General features: G+C 44.6%; 1 long non-coding RNA gene across 2 annotated transcripts; it reads right to left on the bottom strand.

Annotated features, from left to right (window-relative positions):
• Nucleotides 1–14,596: 14,596 nt before the first annotated feature.
• LOC123329659 lies at nucleotides 14,597–17,906 on the bottom strand. Of its 2 annotated transcripts, none has more exons than XR_006545168.1 (3): nucleotides 17,630–17,906; nucleotides 16,752–16,864; nucleotides 14,597–16,175 (listed from the first exon to the last, which is right to left on the bottom strand). It is a non-coding gene; the product is annotated as an uncharacterized LOC123329659 (long non-coding RNA). The 2 variants fall into 2 exon arrangements; XR_006545169.1 differs by having other exon boundaries at nucleotides 17,643–17,906.
• Between the last annotated feature and the right edge of the window lie 226 nt (nucleotides 17,907–18,132).

Raw genomic sequence — 18,132 nt, 5'->3', positions numbered from 1 at the left:
TGGGGTCACAAAGAGTCAGACACAGCTTTGTGACTGACCAACAACAATAAGACACACAGGGAAAGAGTTTCTGACTCTCTAAAGGAAGATGTTCCTACTTCACACTTAAATCCAAAGTCAGTGGGATCCTGGTTGGTCTCCACTGAGATACCTCCATCCCCAATGCCAGTCACCCACCAGTATGTTCTGATAACCTAAATCTAGGGTACCTGAGACTTGTGTATGTATTTTTCAAATCCACTTTATATAGTGTATAGTTACTCTGTCTCTATCTATTGTTGTTTTTATTAGTCGCTAAGTCTGACTCTTTAGCGACCCCATGGACTATAGCTGGCCAGGCTCCTTTGTCCATGGGATTTCCTAGGCAAGAAAAAACTGGAGTGGGTTGCCATTACCTTCTCCAGGGGATCTTCCTGACCCAGGGATCAAACCCAAGTCTCCTGCATTCTTTACCACTGAGTCACGTGGGAAGCCTTATTTCTATCTATACTTTTTTTTAATTTTAAATTTTTTAATTATACTTTTTCCACCCTCATTTCCCACCAAACACTGAAAATTCCAGAAGAATAGGAAACTTTACTGATTAGTTCACTGTATCTTTAGACTCTAGGCCTGGTGCATAGTAGATGTTTAATAAGCACTTGTTAAGTGAATAAATATATTTGTATATCATCTGGTCCTTTGAGATTTGTAGCTTTTAACCTGAGATACCCTAGAGTCACCTGAGGCACTTATAAAACATCCCCATACCCAGACCCCATCCCAGACCATTTAAGTCAGCATTTCTGAGGATAAGGTCTAGCTGTTGTTGTTCAGTCATTCAGATGTGCTCAACTCTTTGGGACCCCATGGACTGCAGCACACCAGGCTTGCCTGTCCTTTACCATCTCCCAGAGTTTGCTCAAACTCATGTCCATTGAATCGGTGATGCCATCCAACCATCTCATCCAACTGTTGTCCCCTTCTCCTCCTGCCTTTAATCTTTCTCATAATCAGGGTTTTTTCTAATAAGTCAGCTCTTCACATCAAGAGGCCAAAGTGTTGGAGTTTCAGCTTCAGCATTGGTCCTTCCAATGAGTATTCAGGGTTGATTCCCTTTAGGGTTGAATCAGTATAGTCAGTATGTATATATGTATATATATATATATAATTGGCTCATATGATTATGGAATCTGGCAAATCCAAAATCTTCTGTGAAGGCTAGAAGGCGAGAGACCCAGGAGAGTACAAAGTGCAAATGAAGTTTTGAAGACTGTCTGCTCCCTGGAATCAGCATTTTTGAAGAGTCTCAGGTGATTCTAATCCGAGCAAGGATTGGGAGCTACCACTCTAGATGCATCAGTGTGTTTGTAAGGAATCGCTAAGCTTAAGTGGGACCACGTTTCAGATATAGCCTGGACACAGCTGCCGTATCTTGAGATTCTGTGGTCATGGTTCAGTACACAGAGTGGGTCAAGAGGGATGAGATTCTACCAAGACCTACTCTTTGGGACATGTGATGGAGGAGTAACTTATTTACAATAAAGACTGAAAAACTGTCCTTCTAATAGCACGGCAGATGCTGAGTCAATAACAGAGGGTCCATGGGAAAAGTGCAAAGTTATCAATCAAAGGAAAAGAATATGATAAAAACAAGATGGTGAACTGGAGTTGAGTGTTAAAAATCAGACAGATGGGCATCAATGAGGTCTCTCTACAGGATTTGGGGACCCAGACAGTGGATGAAGTTTGAGATAGAACTACTGTAATTGGGTGGTTAGAAAGGGACTTATTAATAGTCTTCTAGGGCAACTCCACTGCTGCTGCTGCTGCTGCTAAGTCGCTTCAGTAGTGGCCAACTCTGTACAACCCCATAGACAGCAGCCCACCAGGCTCCCCTGTCCCTGGGATTCTCCAGGCAGGAACATTGGAGTGGATTGCCATTGCCTTCTCCAATGCATGAAAGTGAAAATTGAAAGTGAAGTTGCTCAGTCCTGTCCGACTCCTAGCGACCCCACGGACTGCAGCCTACCAGGCTCCTCCATCCATGGGATTTTCCAGGCAAGAGTGCTGGAGTGGGTTGCCATTACTGGATCATCAAAAAAGCAAGAGAGTTCCAGAAAAACATCTACTTCTGCTTTATTGACTATGCCAAAGCCTTTGACTGTATGGATCACAATAAACTGGGGGAAATTCTGAAAGAGATGGGAATACCAGACCACCTGACCTGCCTCTTGAGAAACCTATATGCAGTTCAGGAAGCAACAGTTAGAACTGCACATGGAACAACAGACTGGTTCCAAATAGCAAAAGGAGTACGTCAAGGCTGTATATTGTCACCCTGCTTATTTAACTTCTATGCAGAGTACATCATGAGAAACGCTGGGCTGGAAGAAGCACAAGCTGGAATCAAGATTGCCGGGAGAAATATCAATCACCTCAGATATGCAGATGACACCACCCTTATGGCAGAAAGTGAAGAGGAACTAAAAAGCCTCTTGATGAAAGTGAAAGAGGAGAGTGAAAAAGTTGGCTTAAAGCTCAACATTCAGAAAATGAAGATCATGGCATCTGGTCCCATCACTTCATGGCAGATAGATGGGGAAACAGTGGAAACAGTGTCAGACTTTATTTTGGGGGGCTCCAAAATCACTGCAGAATGTGATTGCAGCCATGAAATTAAAAGACGCTTACTCCTTGAAAGGAAAGTTATGACCAACCTAGATAGCATATTGAAAAACAGAGATAATACTTTGCCAACAGAGGTCTGTCTAGTTAAGGCTATGGTTTTACCAGTGGTCATGTATGGATGTGAGAGTTGGACTGTGAAGAAAGCTGAGCACCAAAGAATTGATGCTTTTGAACTGTGGTGTTGGAAAAGACTCTTGAGAGTCCCTTCAACTGCAGGGAGATCCAACCAGTCCATTCTAAAGCACATCAGTCCTGGGTGTTCTTTGGAAGGAATGATGCTAAAGCTGAAACTCCAAAATTTTGGCCACCTCATGGGAAGAGTTGACTCATTGGAAAAGACCCTGATGCTGGGAGGGATTGGGAGCAGGAGGAGAAGGGGACGGCAGAGGAAGAGATGGCTGGATGGCATCACTGACTTGATGGCCATGAGTTTGAGTGGACTCCAGGAGTTGGTGATGGACAGGGAGGCCTGGCGTGCTGCAATTCATGGGGTCGCAAAGAGTCGGACACGACTGAGCGACTGAACTGAACTGACTGAGGGCAACTGGAGATTGGTCAGGTGGTGGAATAGGAACTCAGGGTGGAGGTGAAGAGACCTCTGTACCAGAATAAGGGGCTGCCAGTGAGCTGAAACTCAGAAATAAAGCTGGGAGTATATAATTATGCTGTTGGGTAGCTCAGCTGGTAAATAATCTACCTGCAATGCGGGAGACCTGGGTTCGATCCATGGGTTGCAAAGATCCCCTGGAGAAGGGAAAGGCTACCCACTCCGGTATTCTGACCTGGAGAATTCCATGGATTGTGTAATCCATGGGGTCGCAAAGAGTCAGACATGACTGAGCGACTTTCACATTAGGAAAGTAAAGTGAAAGTGAAGTCACTCAGTCGTGTCCGATTCTTTGTGACCCCATGGACTGTAGCCCGCCATGCTCCTCAGTCCATGGGATTTTCCAGGCAAGAGTACTGGAGTGGGGTGCCATTTAACCCTGAGTATTAATGTAAAAGGATACTCAATACTAAAACCATCAGATAGTTAGAAGAAGGAGATATAAGCTACTTAAACAATTCTCGCTGTGTCTGTTCTGTTCATCCATGTGTAGCAGAGTACCTGGCAGATAAAAAGTTCTCATTGAATGAGAAAGGAAGAAGCTGGAAGAGGCTTGAATCTGCCTGCAGCTGAGGGTCATTAGTAGATTTCTTTTCTTAAAAATAGCTTTATTGATATGTAATTCGCTATACCATAGAATTCATCTATTAAAGTATAGGATCCAATGGGTATGCTTCAGTCTATTACATTATTAATTTTTTTAATTGTAAGATATAGATAGCATAAGATGTGTCATTTTAACCATTTTCATGGATACAATTCAGTGGCACTAATTATGCTCACAATGTAGAATCATCATGTGCATTTCCAAAATGTCATCAACCCAAACAGAAGCTCTGTAACATTAAGCAATCACCCACAGGCCCCCCAGGAACCTCTAAACTATGTCTGTCTCTATGAATGTGCCACTTTTAGATATTTTATGTAAGTGAAATCACACACTATCTGTCCTTTTGTGTCTGGCTTATTTTGCTTAGAATACATAGTTGTGAGGTGTCAGGAAGGCTGGCAGTATGGCAGGACTTTGAAGTTGACAAGTCCATTTTTTCATACTGGCCGTAGTTTTGATCTTATTGCTGAATCTGCTAAGATCTTGTTTTGTTCTACTAATGCTCTGAGGGTTAGCATCAGTCCCTTCCAACCTCCCCTACCCACCACCCCAATCACCTTGGACTGGATTTTCTCCTCAGAGTTCCTTTTCAAGCCAGTAATAGAGCAAGTATTAAGAAGCTGCTGCAGCCTCCCAATTAATACACATCTCCATAATAATTAGTTGAAGGAATCCTTTGAAGTCCTGGAATAGAGTGTTGAAATCGTTCTCTTTCTGAAGGAAGGGATAGGGCTTCCTCTGCATTATCAACCCAGAGGGAGAGTTACTCTCAGCTCATCACAGGCTGCTTCTTCTGGAAGTTTCTATCACAAGGACCCCTTCCCTGAGTCTACCTCCCAACCTTCTGCCTGCTGCTTTCTCCTGCCCCTTCGGCTCTTTCTGTCTCTTAGGATAGCAGCCAAGTTCCCTTAGGTGTGCTGAGGGCCCAGCTGAGCCGCTGGTATTCATCTTGGGTCCTTTGATGCAGAGTTGTTCTCACAGCAGTTGCTGAGGCCTTAACGGGCAGGAGGGGCCATCATGGATAGTTGTCAATTATAGCAGAAGGTCACGGTCTTTTGTGGCAGAAAGATGTTCCCATTTAGTCAAGTACACTGGGACACTCAATGTGATATAGACTAGGAGTCCAGGGTCATCCTTTCTAGAATCTCTAGACAAGGAAAGCCAAGGACTTGGGCTGGAGAAGAAGATGGGAAAGTGAGAGGCAGTCTGAAAGATGGGGATTATTTGGGGAGAGAAAGGAGAACAAGGTAAGAAAAATGAGAATTGATAGATGGCTTTGTTGGAATCTAGGTAACACTTCTAATCTTACTGCCCAAGTCACATTTATGGCTGGGACATTTAACTGGACATTCTACAAAGGCTATTTGTGGGGTAAGAGCTTTGATAATCTAGAGATTTTTTTAAGAAATTATATAATATGTGCAGCATACTCACAGAATAAAACCTGGTAGTATTCTCATTCTTTTAGAGTGCTGCGGGGTTGTACACCCCACTGTGGGATACAGGAAACCTGATTGCAATTTTCAGCCGGGTCTACGGGTTCAGGCATGCATCGTGAATGATACCTGATCAAATTAACTGTAAACATACCTCAAGCAGAATGTCATGTTTAATGTGGTTCTAACTCCAGTTCCCTTTTCAGGAGGAAATTTTAAAAAATCTTTAGCCAAGCAAATCCTGTTTTGGTTTGAATTTTTTTTTTTTGGTCTTCTTTTGTTCTGGATCTTTGACTATATTCCCTGCTATTATAGAGAGTCCACCTAATTTTGAATGGTTGTTCCCTTTTATACTAATTGTAAAAAATTCTCAGTCTCTCTGGCAGCAACTTCTTAGTTTTCTCTGCAAGTACAGAATCTGCATTCACTGTATTTCTGTAGGTCTAGCTACTGCTGTTTATAATAGCCACTGTGTTGATCCATGCAGTACAGAGCCATTTTTATAATCATTCTATGAGTTTTCTATGAAATTACCTAAAACCCCAAGAATATTATCTTTTTACAGACCACAGCTGAACGCTGTGCTTTGTGTGCTCTGTGAGCTAATGTGAGGAGCACTGGGGAGAGATGATGGTCTCTGACTTATTTAGGGGCAGGGGAGTTGGTCAGAAGCGAATCTCTGCTCAGTTTAGCTGTAGCTAGACAAGTTTCCACTGACATCTAGAACTCACTGACTCTATATTATGTCTCCTGTTAGTCTGCTGTTGTTCAGTCACTAAATCCAACTCTTAGTCACTAAGTCCATGGGCTGTAGCATGCCAGGTTCCCCATCCTTTACCATCTCCTGGAGTTTGCTCAAATTCATGTCCATTAAGTTGGTGATGCCATATTCTGCTGCCCCCTTCACCTTTTGCCTTTAATCTTTTCCAGTGTCAGGGTCTTTTCCCATGAGTCAACTCTTTGAATCATGTGGCCAAAATATTGGAGCTTTAGCTTCAGCATCAGTCCTTCCAATGAATATTCAACGTTGATCTCCTTTAGGATTGACTGGTTTGATCTCCTTAACAGTCCAAGGGACTCTCAAGAGTTTTCTCTCATTAGTTACTTCATCACTAGATGGTTTTTCCTGAACAATTTCACGGTGACATTCATGTGAACATTTATGTGCAGCAAAAACATAGAATTAAATGACTTGTTTTAGTAGCTTATTTCTGTTTAGAGATTTTATTTGTAATCCCATCAACTGGGCATCAGAACAGGCAATCCAAAATATTCCAGAAGAGATATTGAGGCTCTTCTAAGTTTGAGAGGGAGTGGTGGAATCTGTGGAAACTTCCAATGGGAGAATGCTTTTCAGGGAGAGAAATGGGCATTTTATACACTGTGGTGCTTCTTCTCATCTGAAATTAGACAGCCTGGCATAGAGTAAGACTCTTCTTGGGGCTTTTTGGAGTGAATTTGGTGAAGGCAATCTATGTATTAGTTGGGATAAGTAGGGCTGGCTCCTGTAACAGATAAGCCCCCATATCTCAGTAGTTTAACCATGGAAGTTCATTCCTCACTCACACCATATGTCAGTGAAGCTTCTAGTCTAGGTGATCATGAAGGGACTAAGGCTCCTTCCCTCTTATGGAAGGAGAACTTCAAAATCCTCTTCATGAAAAAGAGGAAACAGGAAAAAGGGATGGAAAAAGGAATTGGAAACAGTGGATTACAGGAGAAGAGGTCTATGGGTCAGACCTGTAAGTGGAAAACATCTTCTCTGTCCACATTTCAGTGCTGGGAATTCAGTCGTATGGTAGTACCTCTCTCTAAGGAGCTGGGGAAAATCTGCCTAGGAGGAAAAGGAAACAAGATTTGTGAGTTTAGACAGGCTTTCCCACCCCATTTATAATTTACACATACAAAGGAAATCAATGAATTGCCATCACTAACCCCGATCGTCTGTTTTGTCATTGTTGTTGCTTTTTTGTTTTTGTTTTCCTTGAAACATTTCACTTCAAGTGGTGACCCTCCTTCCCTCCAGCCCAGAGTTACCTGGCAGGATGAACGATGAACTGCTCTTGGATCTGTCACTCGGAATTCTGCATGCTGGCACATGCCACGCATTGACTGGCCATGGAGGGTAATGAAAAGCCAGTCCTTCCCAGCTGGTCAGCACGTCTTTCTCTGCAGCTGCTCCACATTCTCACAAACACATCCAGATGGCTTATACCTGAGAGGGAGGAGGCAGCCTTGGACACGTGCATGTGGAGCCTGATTCTGGATCTGGGCTTTGCTGCCCTCACTTCATATGAGGAGGAAGGTGGCTCCATTACAGAGATCAGCACTCCTAGACCTGCTAGGCTGGTCCAGGTACATCCAGGCATTCCAGAAAACATGAACATGGCCCAAGGTTTTCTTCATGAATCCTGAGAAGCAGTTTACATAATGACTGCAGAACTATAAGTTTCTTCTTTCTTTCCTTCCTTCCTTCCTTCAGCAAATCCTTATTATGCCTAACTATTATAGACATCCGGAGAAGGCAATGACACCCCACTCCAGTACTCTTGCCTGGAAAATCCCATGGGCGGAGGAGCCTGGTGGGCTGCAGTCCATAGGGTCTCGAAGAGTCGGACACGACTAAGCGACTTCACTTTGACTTTTCACTTTCATGCACTGGAGAAGGCAATGGCAACCCACTCCAGTGTTCTTGCCTAGAGAATCCCGGGGATGGGGGAGCCTGGTGGGCTGCTGTCCACTGGGTCGCACAGAGTTGGACACGACTGAAGCGAATTAGCAGCAGCAGCATTATAGACATCAAAGTTACAGAAATCAAGGAGGTCCAAACCCTTGCCATCTTCTAGTGGGAAAAAGAGAAGCTGAGCAAATGCACAGAAAAGAAAAATAAGAAACCACATATAAAAAGATTTCAGCAAATGAGAAGTCCTTTCTCAGTCTTGATGGGGAAGTCACATTCTTCCCACAGATGGAGGACTTACCCTCTTCTGGGTCTGAATCACAGATCTCTCAGATGATAGGGCCCTCTTAGCCTCTCAGGACATCTAGGCACTCTGACAAACCCACATTCTCTTCCCCCTCTCCTACTCCTGGCCGGAAGCAGCCACCTTCCAAAGCCCAAGTCAGCTCACTCCTCATCCTTCCTGAACCCATGAGCAAGAAGTCAGGCTATCAGAAAGAGCTGGGGCAGAACTGGCATCCTTTGTGTCCCATCAGGCCTTACCTGGTACCCAGACTTGGTGCACCTCTCCTCCCAATATTGAATCCGCTTGGCTGCCACGTCTGCAGCCTCAGCTTTGCCCAGGTTCCAGGAGCAATTCTGACTTCAGGCTGGGAGAATTCAAGCTGCTGTCATCCAACAATGTCAATTTGCTCTTGTCACCCTGGCTACTTTCTTGTTTTCCCACATCTTGTGACTCATTCTGACAAATGGATAGTCTGACATATACCTCTGTCCCCAAGTCACTGCCTTGGTTATTTTCTTGGTTCTCAGGGCCTCAGAGGCTGAGGACATTAGTTCCTTGCTTGAGTGTCCTGCTGTGGTCTCCAGTCCTCTTGGGGTCGGCATCTTGCCTTTTGCCCTTGTGCCTGCAAACAGCCATCCCTGGAGATGGCTTCCTGCCTCTTGGGACTCCTGAGTGCTGTCCTTATTTGATTTATTCCTCAGGTGCATCGCTGTGCCCATCGCCCCAGGAGGTCGCCCCCAATATTTCCCAAGGAAGCCCCACAACTAGCTTCCTATTCCCACTGGCATGTGGCCTGTTACCGCATCTGTCAAACTGTGCATTCTGTGTCCCCTGCACTGGGCTGGTCATTCTGCTCTCGCATCAGTGTTTGCCCCACCTGAGTAGGTACACCTAATTCCAGATCTCAGCACGCTTGCTGTCTTCCCTGTCCTAATGCAGTTAATCAGTCCATGCCCAGCTGTGTCCTCAGATATGACTCTGCCTCTCCCTTGGGACTCACCATCCTTCTTCTATCTTTTAAGTTCCCACAGAGGTCTCAGTTGGGTAATCAAGAGGTACTTAGGGCATCAGATATCCGAGATACAGAGAGACGGGCTGACACAGTTCCTTTAGCTCTAGTTGGAAAAAAAAGTCAACAGAAGGCTAGGGCAGCTGTAAGCAAGACATGGCAGCCTTGCTAAGTAGGGATCTCAAATCCCTGTGGTGTGAAGACAGATGTCCCATAAACCCGCATGCAGCCTAATTTATATTGGATGGTTAGTTCTTCCATGGGAAGGTTATCTTGCCTGCGCTGGAAGCAAGGGTGTCCAGTGGGAGCCCTCCTCTCTAAAGCTTGCCCTGTGCCAAGAAGGGAGCACCAAACTTTCCCTCCAAGGGATACTATTGCAATCCGGTATTTGCAGGCTTTGTCCTAACAGCCCTAGCTTGATAGCCCTTGATCCTTCTTTATGTGTTGTGCGTCTGACCCCAGGCTTTGCCCTTCTGGTTTCCTGTTAGCTCCAGCCAAGACTCCAGCTTTGGTGCCTCAGTTTGCCTGCTTCTCTTGCTTCCAGCTGCTGCTTCCTCCTCCCCACACCCCTGACTCATGGTATTCATTCATTTATTCAATCAAGATTTCTCCTCTCCAGGAGCTTATAATCTAGAGAGAAGAAAATGATACAACTGTTTACTGGGTATGATTGTGATAAACATTACATGGGGAAATTTGAAGCTGTTACGGAGAGATGATCAACTTTATCTGGCGGATCAAGAATGCTTTGAGGAGGAAGGGATTTAGGAAGCAAGGTGAAGGGACTCTGGGTGCTGGTGTGGGAGACAGGAGGGCATGACAGTGTTTTAGGCTCAGTGGAACAGCATGGGCAATTGTCCTGGGGCAGGTCAGTCCTCATCCACATCTTTCCTCCAGACTCGGCATTACTCACACTCTCTGCCCGGTAGCTGACCACTCAGATTCTTTGGCCCAAGAACGTTCCTTTTTGCATTCTGTTGCAGAAGCTCCGTGGGTACACTCTGGTTTTCCCAGGGTGCATCATGGTCTTGACTTTGGCTCTTAGGGGTTGAAGTGAAGGTTTATGGCCTCAGGAAGTTCACCTAAGACTCTGACTTTCTTTACTCCCCCTCAATCTGACTGCAGTAGTCATGTACAGATGTGAGAGTTGACCATAAAGAAGACTGAGCACCGAAGAAATGATGCTTTCAAATTGTGGTGATGGAGAAGACTCTTGAGAGTCCCTTGGACAGCAAGGAGATCGAACCGGTCAATCCTGAAGGAAATCAACCCTGACTATTCATTGGAAGGACTGATGCTGAAGCTGAAGCTTCAGTACTTTGACCACCTGATGCAAAGAACTGACTCATTGGAAATGATCCTGATGATGGGAAAGATTGAAGGCAGGAGGAGAAGGGGATGACAGAGGATGAGATGGTTGGAGGGCATCACTGACTCAATGGACATGAGTTTGAGCAAACTCCAGGAGATGGTGAAGGACAGGGAAGCCTGGTGTGCTGCAGTCCATGGAGTCCCAAAGAGTTGGACAAGACTTAGCGACTGAATAGCAACAACAACCTGATTGCAGGGGCTCCCTCTTCTCTCTGCGTCTAGTGCATCGCCTGGCTCACAGCAAACACTCCAGGAATGCTGGCTGATTTGATTAGCTTTGATCTGAGTCCATGTAAATAGGTACAGGAGGAGAAACAGAAGCGAGAATCAAAGGATGATGACTATAAGGGGAGCAGTGATGTAATTTTAACCTGAAAATTATCTGTGAATAGACTGCACAGTGTATTCAAACTTCAGTCTTTCATAATCTAATTGCATGCAAATACCTCATGTGGTCTTCCTTACAAGCTTGTGTACCTGGATAGAGCATTTTGGAGAATCCAAGTGGAGCTCCTTGGGGTAAGAAAAATGAAAAGCAGGGATTTGGAATCTTTGAATCGAAAGGTAGCAGCAGCCACTTAATATGAAGCAGTGCCGCCGCCACCCCCACCCCGCCAAGACGGTGGAGTGGCCTTCTTCAAACACCCCTAATCCTTTCACTTGGATCACACACGCTGCTTGACTCCATTTTTGGAAATCTCTAATTGGTAGAAATGCCTCATCATGGGGTAAAGTCGTCATTTCTCTTGTTGGTCTGAGTCCGGCCTTTCAAACCCCACTGGAATAAATCCGATTCTTTTTCCATATGATTTCCATCCAAATGTTTGTATTTCCCACTGTGTTGGGGAGCCCTGTCCTGCCAATTCAGCTCTGTTCAGGGGCTGGACTGCAGGAAGGAGCTCGGAGGGTCTCTGAACTGCAGCTCCCAATTCCTGCACTGCTCATGCAGCCCCATCACTAGGTCATGTCAGCTCATGATGAGGTCCAGCTCCTGTGCCTAAAGCCATGTTCATTCTCTCGTGCCTAGATGCCTGCTTCAGCTCCCTGCCTGGGACTCCCCACCTTGGATTGGATCTTCCCTCACAAAGCCTTCCTAGAACTGGAATCAAACCCCATCCCTGTGGCTGAGTCCCAGTGTTTGATGCCAAGTTTTTCTCCTTTGTCCCTTACCTGCTGCCAGACTCTGCTGATCCTTTCTGGGCCAGCTGTTGACATCAACTTCCTACTTGACCTCTGATTCCCTATTTCTAGCCCATACATAGAATGCATTTGAGTATATCAGTGTTATAAAAACTAGCCATGACTTAGAAACAGCTGAGGGAAACTTTATGCATGTATGTGTTAGTTGCTCAGTCATGTCCGACTATTTGCGACCCTATGGACTGTAGCCCTCTAAGCTCCTCTGTCCATGGGATTCTCCAGGCAAGAATACTGGAGTGGGTAGCCATTTCCTTCTCCAGGGATATTCCTGACCCAGACATTGAACCCGGGTCTCCAGCATTGCAGGCGGACTCTTTACTGTCTGAGCCACCAGGGAAGCCATGACTTAGAAACAGCTGAGGGAAACTTTACAGAGTACCAGTTCCCATGACAAGGACTAGGATAATAGGGCATCACTCTTGGGGCCCACCTCTCACTTGTATGACCCCAAGAATGATATTTCCTTACATTTTGTGCCACAGGAATCTGGCTTGCCTCATCCTAGTCCCAATTCTGCCAGGAGCAAGGCCAACACCCAGAGATTCTAATGAATTTGGTTCAGGAAGATGCCCAGATACCAGTAGTTTTAAAAATATGATGCAGGGGGCTAATATGTGCAACCAGAGTTGAGAATCACTGGACCAAATGACCTCTCTGGGGTCTCTTCCCCAGAAGTACCAGCACCGTGGAGATCTAAACTGCCTTGCCCAACCCATGTTTCACCTTGGGACTTTCCTAATCACTTGTGATGCCCCACTGTTTCCTGGTGGGTCTCTCTCACTTGCAGATCCCAGCCAGGCTCAGTCTAGCCCATCCTCCTACTACCAGGGCTTTGCTCTGACCAATCTTCTCTTCTCCAGGCAAAGCCTCCGTTGGATAACCAGGGCTCCAAATTAACACCCTGTTAGCTCTCCTTTGGAAATGCACCAGGTGTCTGCATGCCTTCTCCACAATGTGATCTGGAGAGTGTGTGATCCTGTTGTGCTCTGGTATGTTCTTTTTCATTCATTCAATAAGTATGCACTGAGGACTTGCTTTGCACCCTGCTCTGTGCTATTTGATGAGGAGGACAAAGATATATAGGATACAGTTCATGCCTAGTGTAGTTTAGGGTAGATCTGTCTTTCCCAAAGCCTGTTCTGGTTGTTAATAGATGTCACACAAAAAACTATGGTTTTTCCAGTAGTCATGTACAGATGTGAGAACTGAACCATAAAGATGGCTGAGCACTGAAGAAATGATGCTTTTGAATTGTGGTCTTGGAGAAGACTCTTGAAAGTCCCTTGTACTGCAAGGAAATCTAGCCAGTCAATCTTAAAGGAAATCAATCCTGAATATTCATTGGAAGGACTGATGCTGAAGCTGAAACTCTAATACTTTGGCTACCTGATGTGAAGAACTGACTCATTGGAAAAGACCTTGATGCTGGGAAAGATTGAGGGCAGGAGGAGAAGGGGGAGACAGAGGATGAGATGGTTGGATGGCATCACCAACTCAATCTACATGAGTTTCAGCAAACTTCAGGAGATGGTGAAGGACAGGGAAGCCTGGTGTGCTGCAGTCCGTGGAGTGGCAAAGAGTCGGACATGACTTAGAGACTGAATAAAAACACAAAAAAAGAAAACAAAAACCAAATAGCCATTTCCTGGAAAAATAATTTAGGAAGGCCTTTATTACAGCACTTGTCACCACCTTTAACATGCTAATAAACTCTATGCGTCTCTTAAAGGGGAACCCAGAAAAAGTGATGCTCAAGATATGTGACCATCAAACTCCCATGTAACATGGAATATTCCAGACTTTGGAAAATGCTGTCATGGATCATAAAATGCTATATCCGGAATCAAGATTAAATCTAGAGAGAAGAACTCTATTAATGGGACTCAAGATTGCATTAGCTTTTCAAGCATCTACACAGTTCTGTGGACTCATCATGAGCTTCAGGCTGGCTAAATTGCTTGGGTCTTTTTCCACATAGCCATCCTTAAGCAGGTCTTTTTCTTTGAGAATCTGAGCTGTAGATATTTTTGGAACCTGAGCATAGTGCCTATCAAGTTTAACTTCATTGGTTTTGGTCCATAAAATCTGTTGAGATCTTTTGATCTGAATTCTACCCTCCCACATATGAGCGAGGTTTCCCAGCTATCTGTTGCCTGGAACTTAAGTATGTAAGTCTTTCTCCAAGGAAGGTCTTCATCTGAGCCTCTGAAGAACATGCTGAATGAGTCAGATCCCTCTGTCAAACCACTGGAGACTTTCCTTGGCATTGATCTTTTAATCAATACTATTTAGATTTAGTCATTTAACAAATCTACCCAGGGAAGCCATCGCTGAGTCCATAACTCTCCATCTAGGTCAAAGGATAACAGGGGAGGTTTTGAGAAACACTTAATGGAAATCCACATTCCCCTGGTTTACCAGTAAAGTGATCTTCTTGTTGTTTAGTCTCTAAGTTGTGTCTGACTCTTTGTGACCCCATGGACTGTAGCCTGTCAGGCTCCTCTGTCCATGGGTTTTCCCAGGTAAGAATCCTGAAGTTGGTTGCCTTTTTCTTCTACAGGGGATCTTCCCAACTCAGGGATCAAACCCATGTCACCTGCATTGGCAGGCAGATTCTTTTACCACTGAGATGCCAGGGAAGCCCACAATGATACTTATAAAGAGAATAAAATGAAACCAGTTTGTTATGACTCTTTCAAAGAGGATAGTATTTTTTATTTCTGCGGTTACAAAAGCAACCTAGGCTTATTATAGAAAATATGGAAAATAGAGAGAAAAAAAAATCTAGTATTCAGAAGAAAATTAAAACCAACCAAGCTCTAACCACCCAGGGATAATCTCAATTAACTGTTGCTATGTCTCTTTCCAGTATTTTATTATGCACATAAATTGAGTTATTAAAAAATATTTATTGAGTACCTTCTATACTCCAAGCATTGGTTTTAGGTGTAGGAATGAACAAAACAGGATCCTCCCACCCCACAAAAAAAAATCCCTGCCCACAAGAAGCTTACATTCTAGTAGAAGTTTATTAATGAATGAATAGTATTTTAAATACAATCTTTAGTAAAGACACTTTAAAAAGCATCCTGCATGTTTGTCCCAACTTGACATACTATCAGAACAACCATCCCTGGAATGACTTTGTGTTAATGGCCCCAGGCCAGCGCCTGAAGCTTCTTGTTTTCCTTACTAACTGTTCCCAATCTTCTCTTTAATCCTGCAATCTAGAAATTTGTGAGGAGTTGGTTATGAAGCTCAGCCGCTTATGGTTTCCAGCATGCAGCTTTCCCCTCGCTTTGAAAATTGGGACAAATGTGCTTATTGCCAGTCACTTGGCACCTCTTCCTTTAGACTATTTCTCTAAGATTACAGCTTGTAGTTTCCCCAGCCCCTCCTGTCTGGGAGGCATTTTTTCTAGGCTTGAAGACTTGAACTCTTTTACTGTCTCCTCGCCCATTGTACCTTTCAGGCTGTTTCTACTTGAGTTTATCCTACCCTTCCCAGACCTAGATTAGTCTCTGTGGAAGAAGAGAAGGTGGAAATAAAAGGAACTGAGAGGGTCTGCTCTCTCTGCTGTCAATTGACACGATGTCCTTGCTCCTCTTCTCCTTTTCTTCCTACCCTGAATTCGAAGATGAAAGATTATGGAGGAGCCCCAAGGAAAAGCTTTTTAATTTTCATTAGTCTCAAATGACTCTCCAAAAAAATTCCTGATCATGTTCTTGTTGGGCTGAGTGATTGGTGTTTTCCTTTTGGATTTGCCCACTCTATCATTTTATAAATAAGGAAACTGAAGCTTGTGTTTATAAATCTGATCCCAAACTGGAATTATAATATCCATTTGAGTCAACCTTGCAGTAGTTGAGGAAAAAAAAAAGTCTTATGAAAAACCAGATCACTAGGGGAGAAAAGGGACCACAGGAGAAATTTGACTGAGAACCCCTCTCATGGGGAAAGGGCAGTGGATTTCACTGAATGAGTCCCAGATTGTAGCAAGTTTTCCCTGATTGTAGATGTCCCATGGGGCCCATTCTGGTCCATTCTGCTTGGGGGAATGGCAAACCCCAACCCCTTTGCCTTCAGCTTTGGGGTCCCACCTGGGAGGCCAAACAGCTGGTTCTTCCCCACATGTGGGCTCCCCAGCCTTACTCTCTGCATTAGCTGAAGCCCTTCCTCAGGGGAGCTGCTGACAGCTTCCTTGGATTGGCTATTGACAATCATGCTGGGGCTTCTAAGCAGCTCCTTGTTAACCTTGAAAGATGACTATTTTCAGTTTTTTCTTTAATGGAGTCTCTGTCATCACCTGCAGATGGAAGCAAATGATTTAAGAGGTGAGTAAGTAGGAATTCTGTGACCTTTAAACAGAGAACCCTAGAATCAGTGGACACAGCTGAATTGCTACCTGACTTGCCTGTCTATATGCCCTGGCTCTATCCCCAGTTCATTGTGTTAGATAAGAGGTTTTCTGTTACCCTCCGAAGGGCTGAAATTACCAGGCAAGCTCAGGAGACATCTACAACACCATTCTCTGTAAACATCGTTTGCAAGTGCTGTGTTAGTACCAGACCTGGGCAGATGCCACCTTGGCATTGACAGTGCCATCGTGTAGGGCAAAGGGTGGGAGGGGAACCCAAAACATAAAAGTCGAGTTAATTTAGTCTAGTTAAATGTATCAATAAATAAAGCGGCTTTGCTTGTGTATTTTCTAAACCAAGACCAGGAAACATAAAATTCTCTGTAATAAATAATAAGAGAAAAACGTTGGTTTAGTTTTATAGCCAGAAGAGTCAGAAGAAAGCCAAGAAAAGGAGAAAAGATGGGGGTAGGGAGGAAAGGGAAGGAGATTGGAGACTGCGTGGGACAGGAAGATGGATGCTACCTTTTTAATCTTCTGTCTTGGAGATTATATCCATCAGCTGTTAACACTTGAAAGGTTTTCCCCCCAAACTCTAAATTCTTCAGGAGCAGAAACAAGGAGCATCAGTTCAGACTCTACTTTGTGGAAAGAATAATATGGTTTATTTCCAGGTAACAGCTCTACCTAGTACACTGATAGAACTCTGGTTCCATCCTATGCCTGATACCCCCAGACCCCTGGTCCTGATGCTCCTCCCTAAGTTGAATTCTGCTGGATTAGCCCTGGCCACAAGTCCCCTTCTGCATCCCCAGCCAGTGGAATTTGGACCCATCCCTTCCTTGCAGCAGAGTTGATAGACCAACTGCAGAACTGTAGTCAGCTTCTAACTGTTCACTCCAGAGTATACAGATGCCTGAATTTCTTCCACTTTAGCTATTTCTGCTCCTGTTTGCTAGTGCACATATTCATGCTAATGCAGGAATTTCAGGAGGTGCAATTGTCTTCCAACCTAAACTTGTTCCATGAATGCCTTCTGCAACAAAATGCTCCTGCGAAATGTCTGTGAATGTCTTCCCCAGCTGTTGAAGAAGGGATTTTATCATCTTCTGTGGGTTTAGACAGGAGAAGAGTTAACTTTGGGGTGAAGAGCTGCCTGAAAGACTCCCCCTTTTATCAGTAACAGTTTCCATCCCCAAGAAGGTTGGATCCTGTGTCCAGTCATTGAATGGACCTCAGACACAGCCCCTGCGGCTGAAGGTTGTTTTGTTTTAATTAACTATCTCCCCCCCATTATTTGTAGCCTATTCTTTTATGCTTTCCCCTGATTCCTGATCTTGTTTGCCACCCTTCATCGTTGGTTCTATCAGGCATTCCATCCTTCCCATCTTGATGACATCCACCTTTGATACAAACCCAGGCCTCAAGACCTCAGTTTCTTTTCCACTGGGAGCCTCAAGTCTCCATCCAGCTCTCATTAATACTCTTAGGCTAGGGTCTTCCCTCTGCTCCAGGTTTCAGGACTTTAGCCAACAGCCCCTGCCCCCAACCACATTAAACAAGCAGTTGGCTCTCACAAGATCTCTTCACTCCCTTCCTCGCACTTAATTTCAGACTGCAGCCGTCCCAGTATCCCCATGAACACCAAGTACCAGGGACTGGGTTAACGCCATGGAAAACCCCTCCTCTTTCTTTCTGCCTCCCACCCTCCTTTGTGAAAGCCAACTGCTGAGCATTTACCAACGTCGTTCGCAGCTGTGCTTCCTTTGAGCAGCTGAGGATGAAAGTTTCTCTACCCAGTAGAGATAGGTGCGCATGCAATCATATTGCTCTTAATCTCCATGAGGTTGTCAGGGGCCGGAAGCAGAGAGAGAACAGATATATTTAGCAACACAGAGAAGGCAAT

Source organism: Bubalus bubalis, chromosome 16 (genome assembly GCF_019923935.1).
Source record: "Bubalus bubalis isolate 160015118507 breed Murrah chromosome 16, NDDB_SH_1, whole genome shotgun sequence".
In the NCBI taxonomy this organism is placed as follows: Eukaryota; Metazoa; Chordata; class Mammalia; order Artiodactyla; family Bovidae; genus Bubalus; species Bubalus bubalis.
Note: the sequence above shows the minus strand (reverse complement) of the source record. Positions and strands in the feature narration are given on the sequence as shown.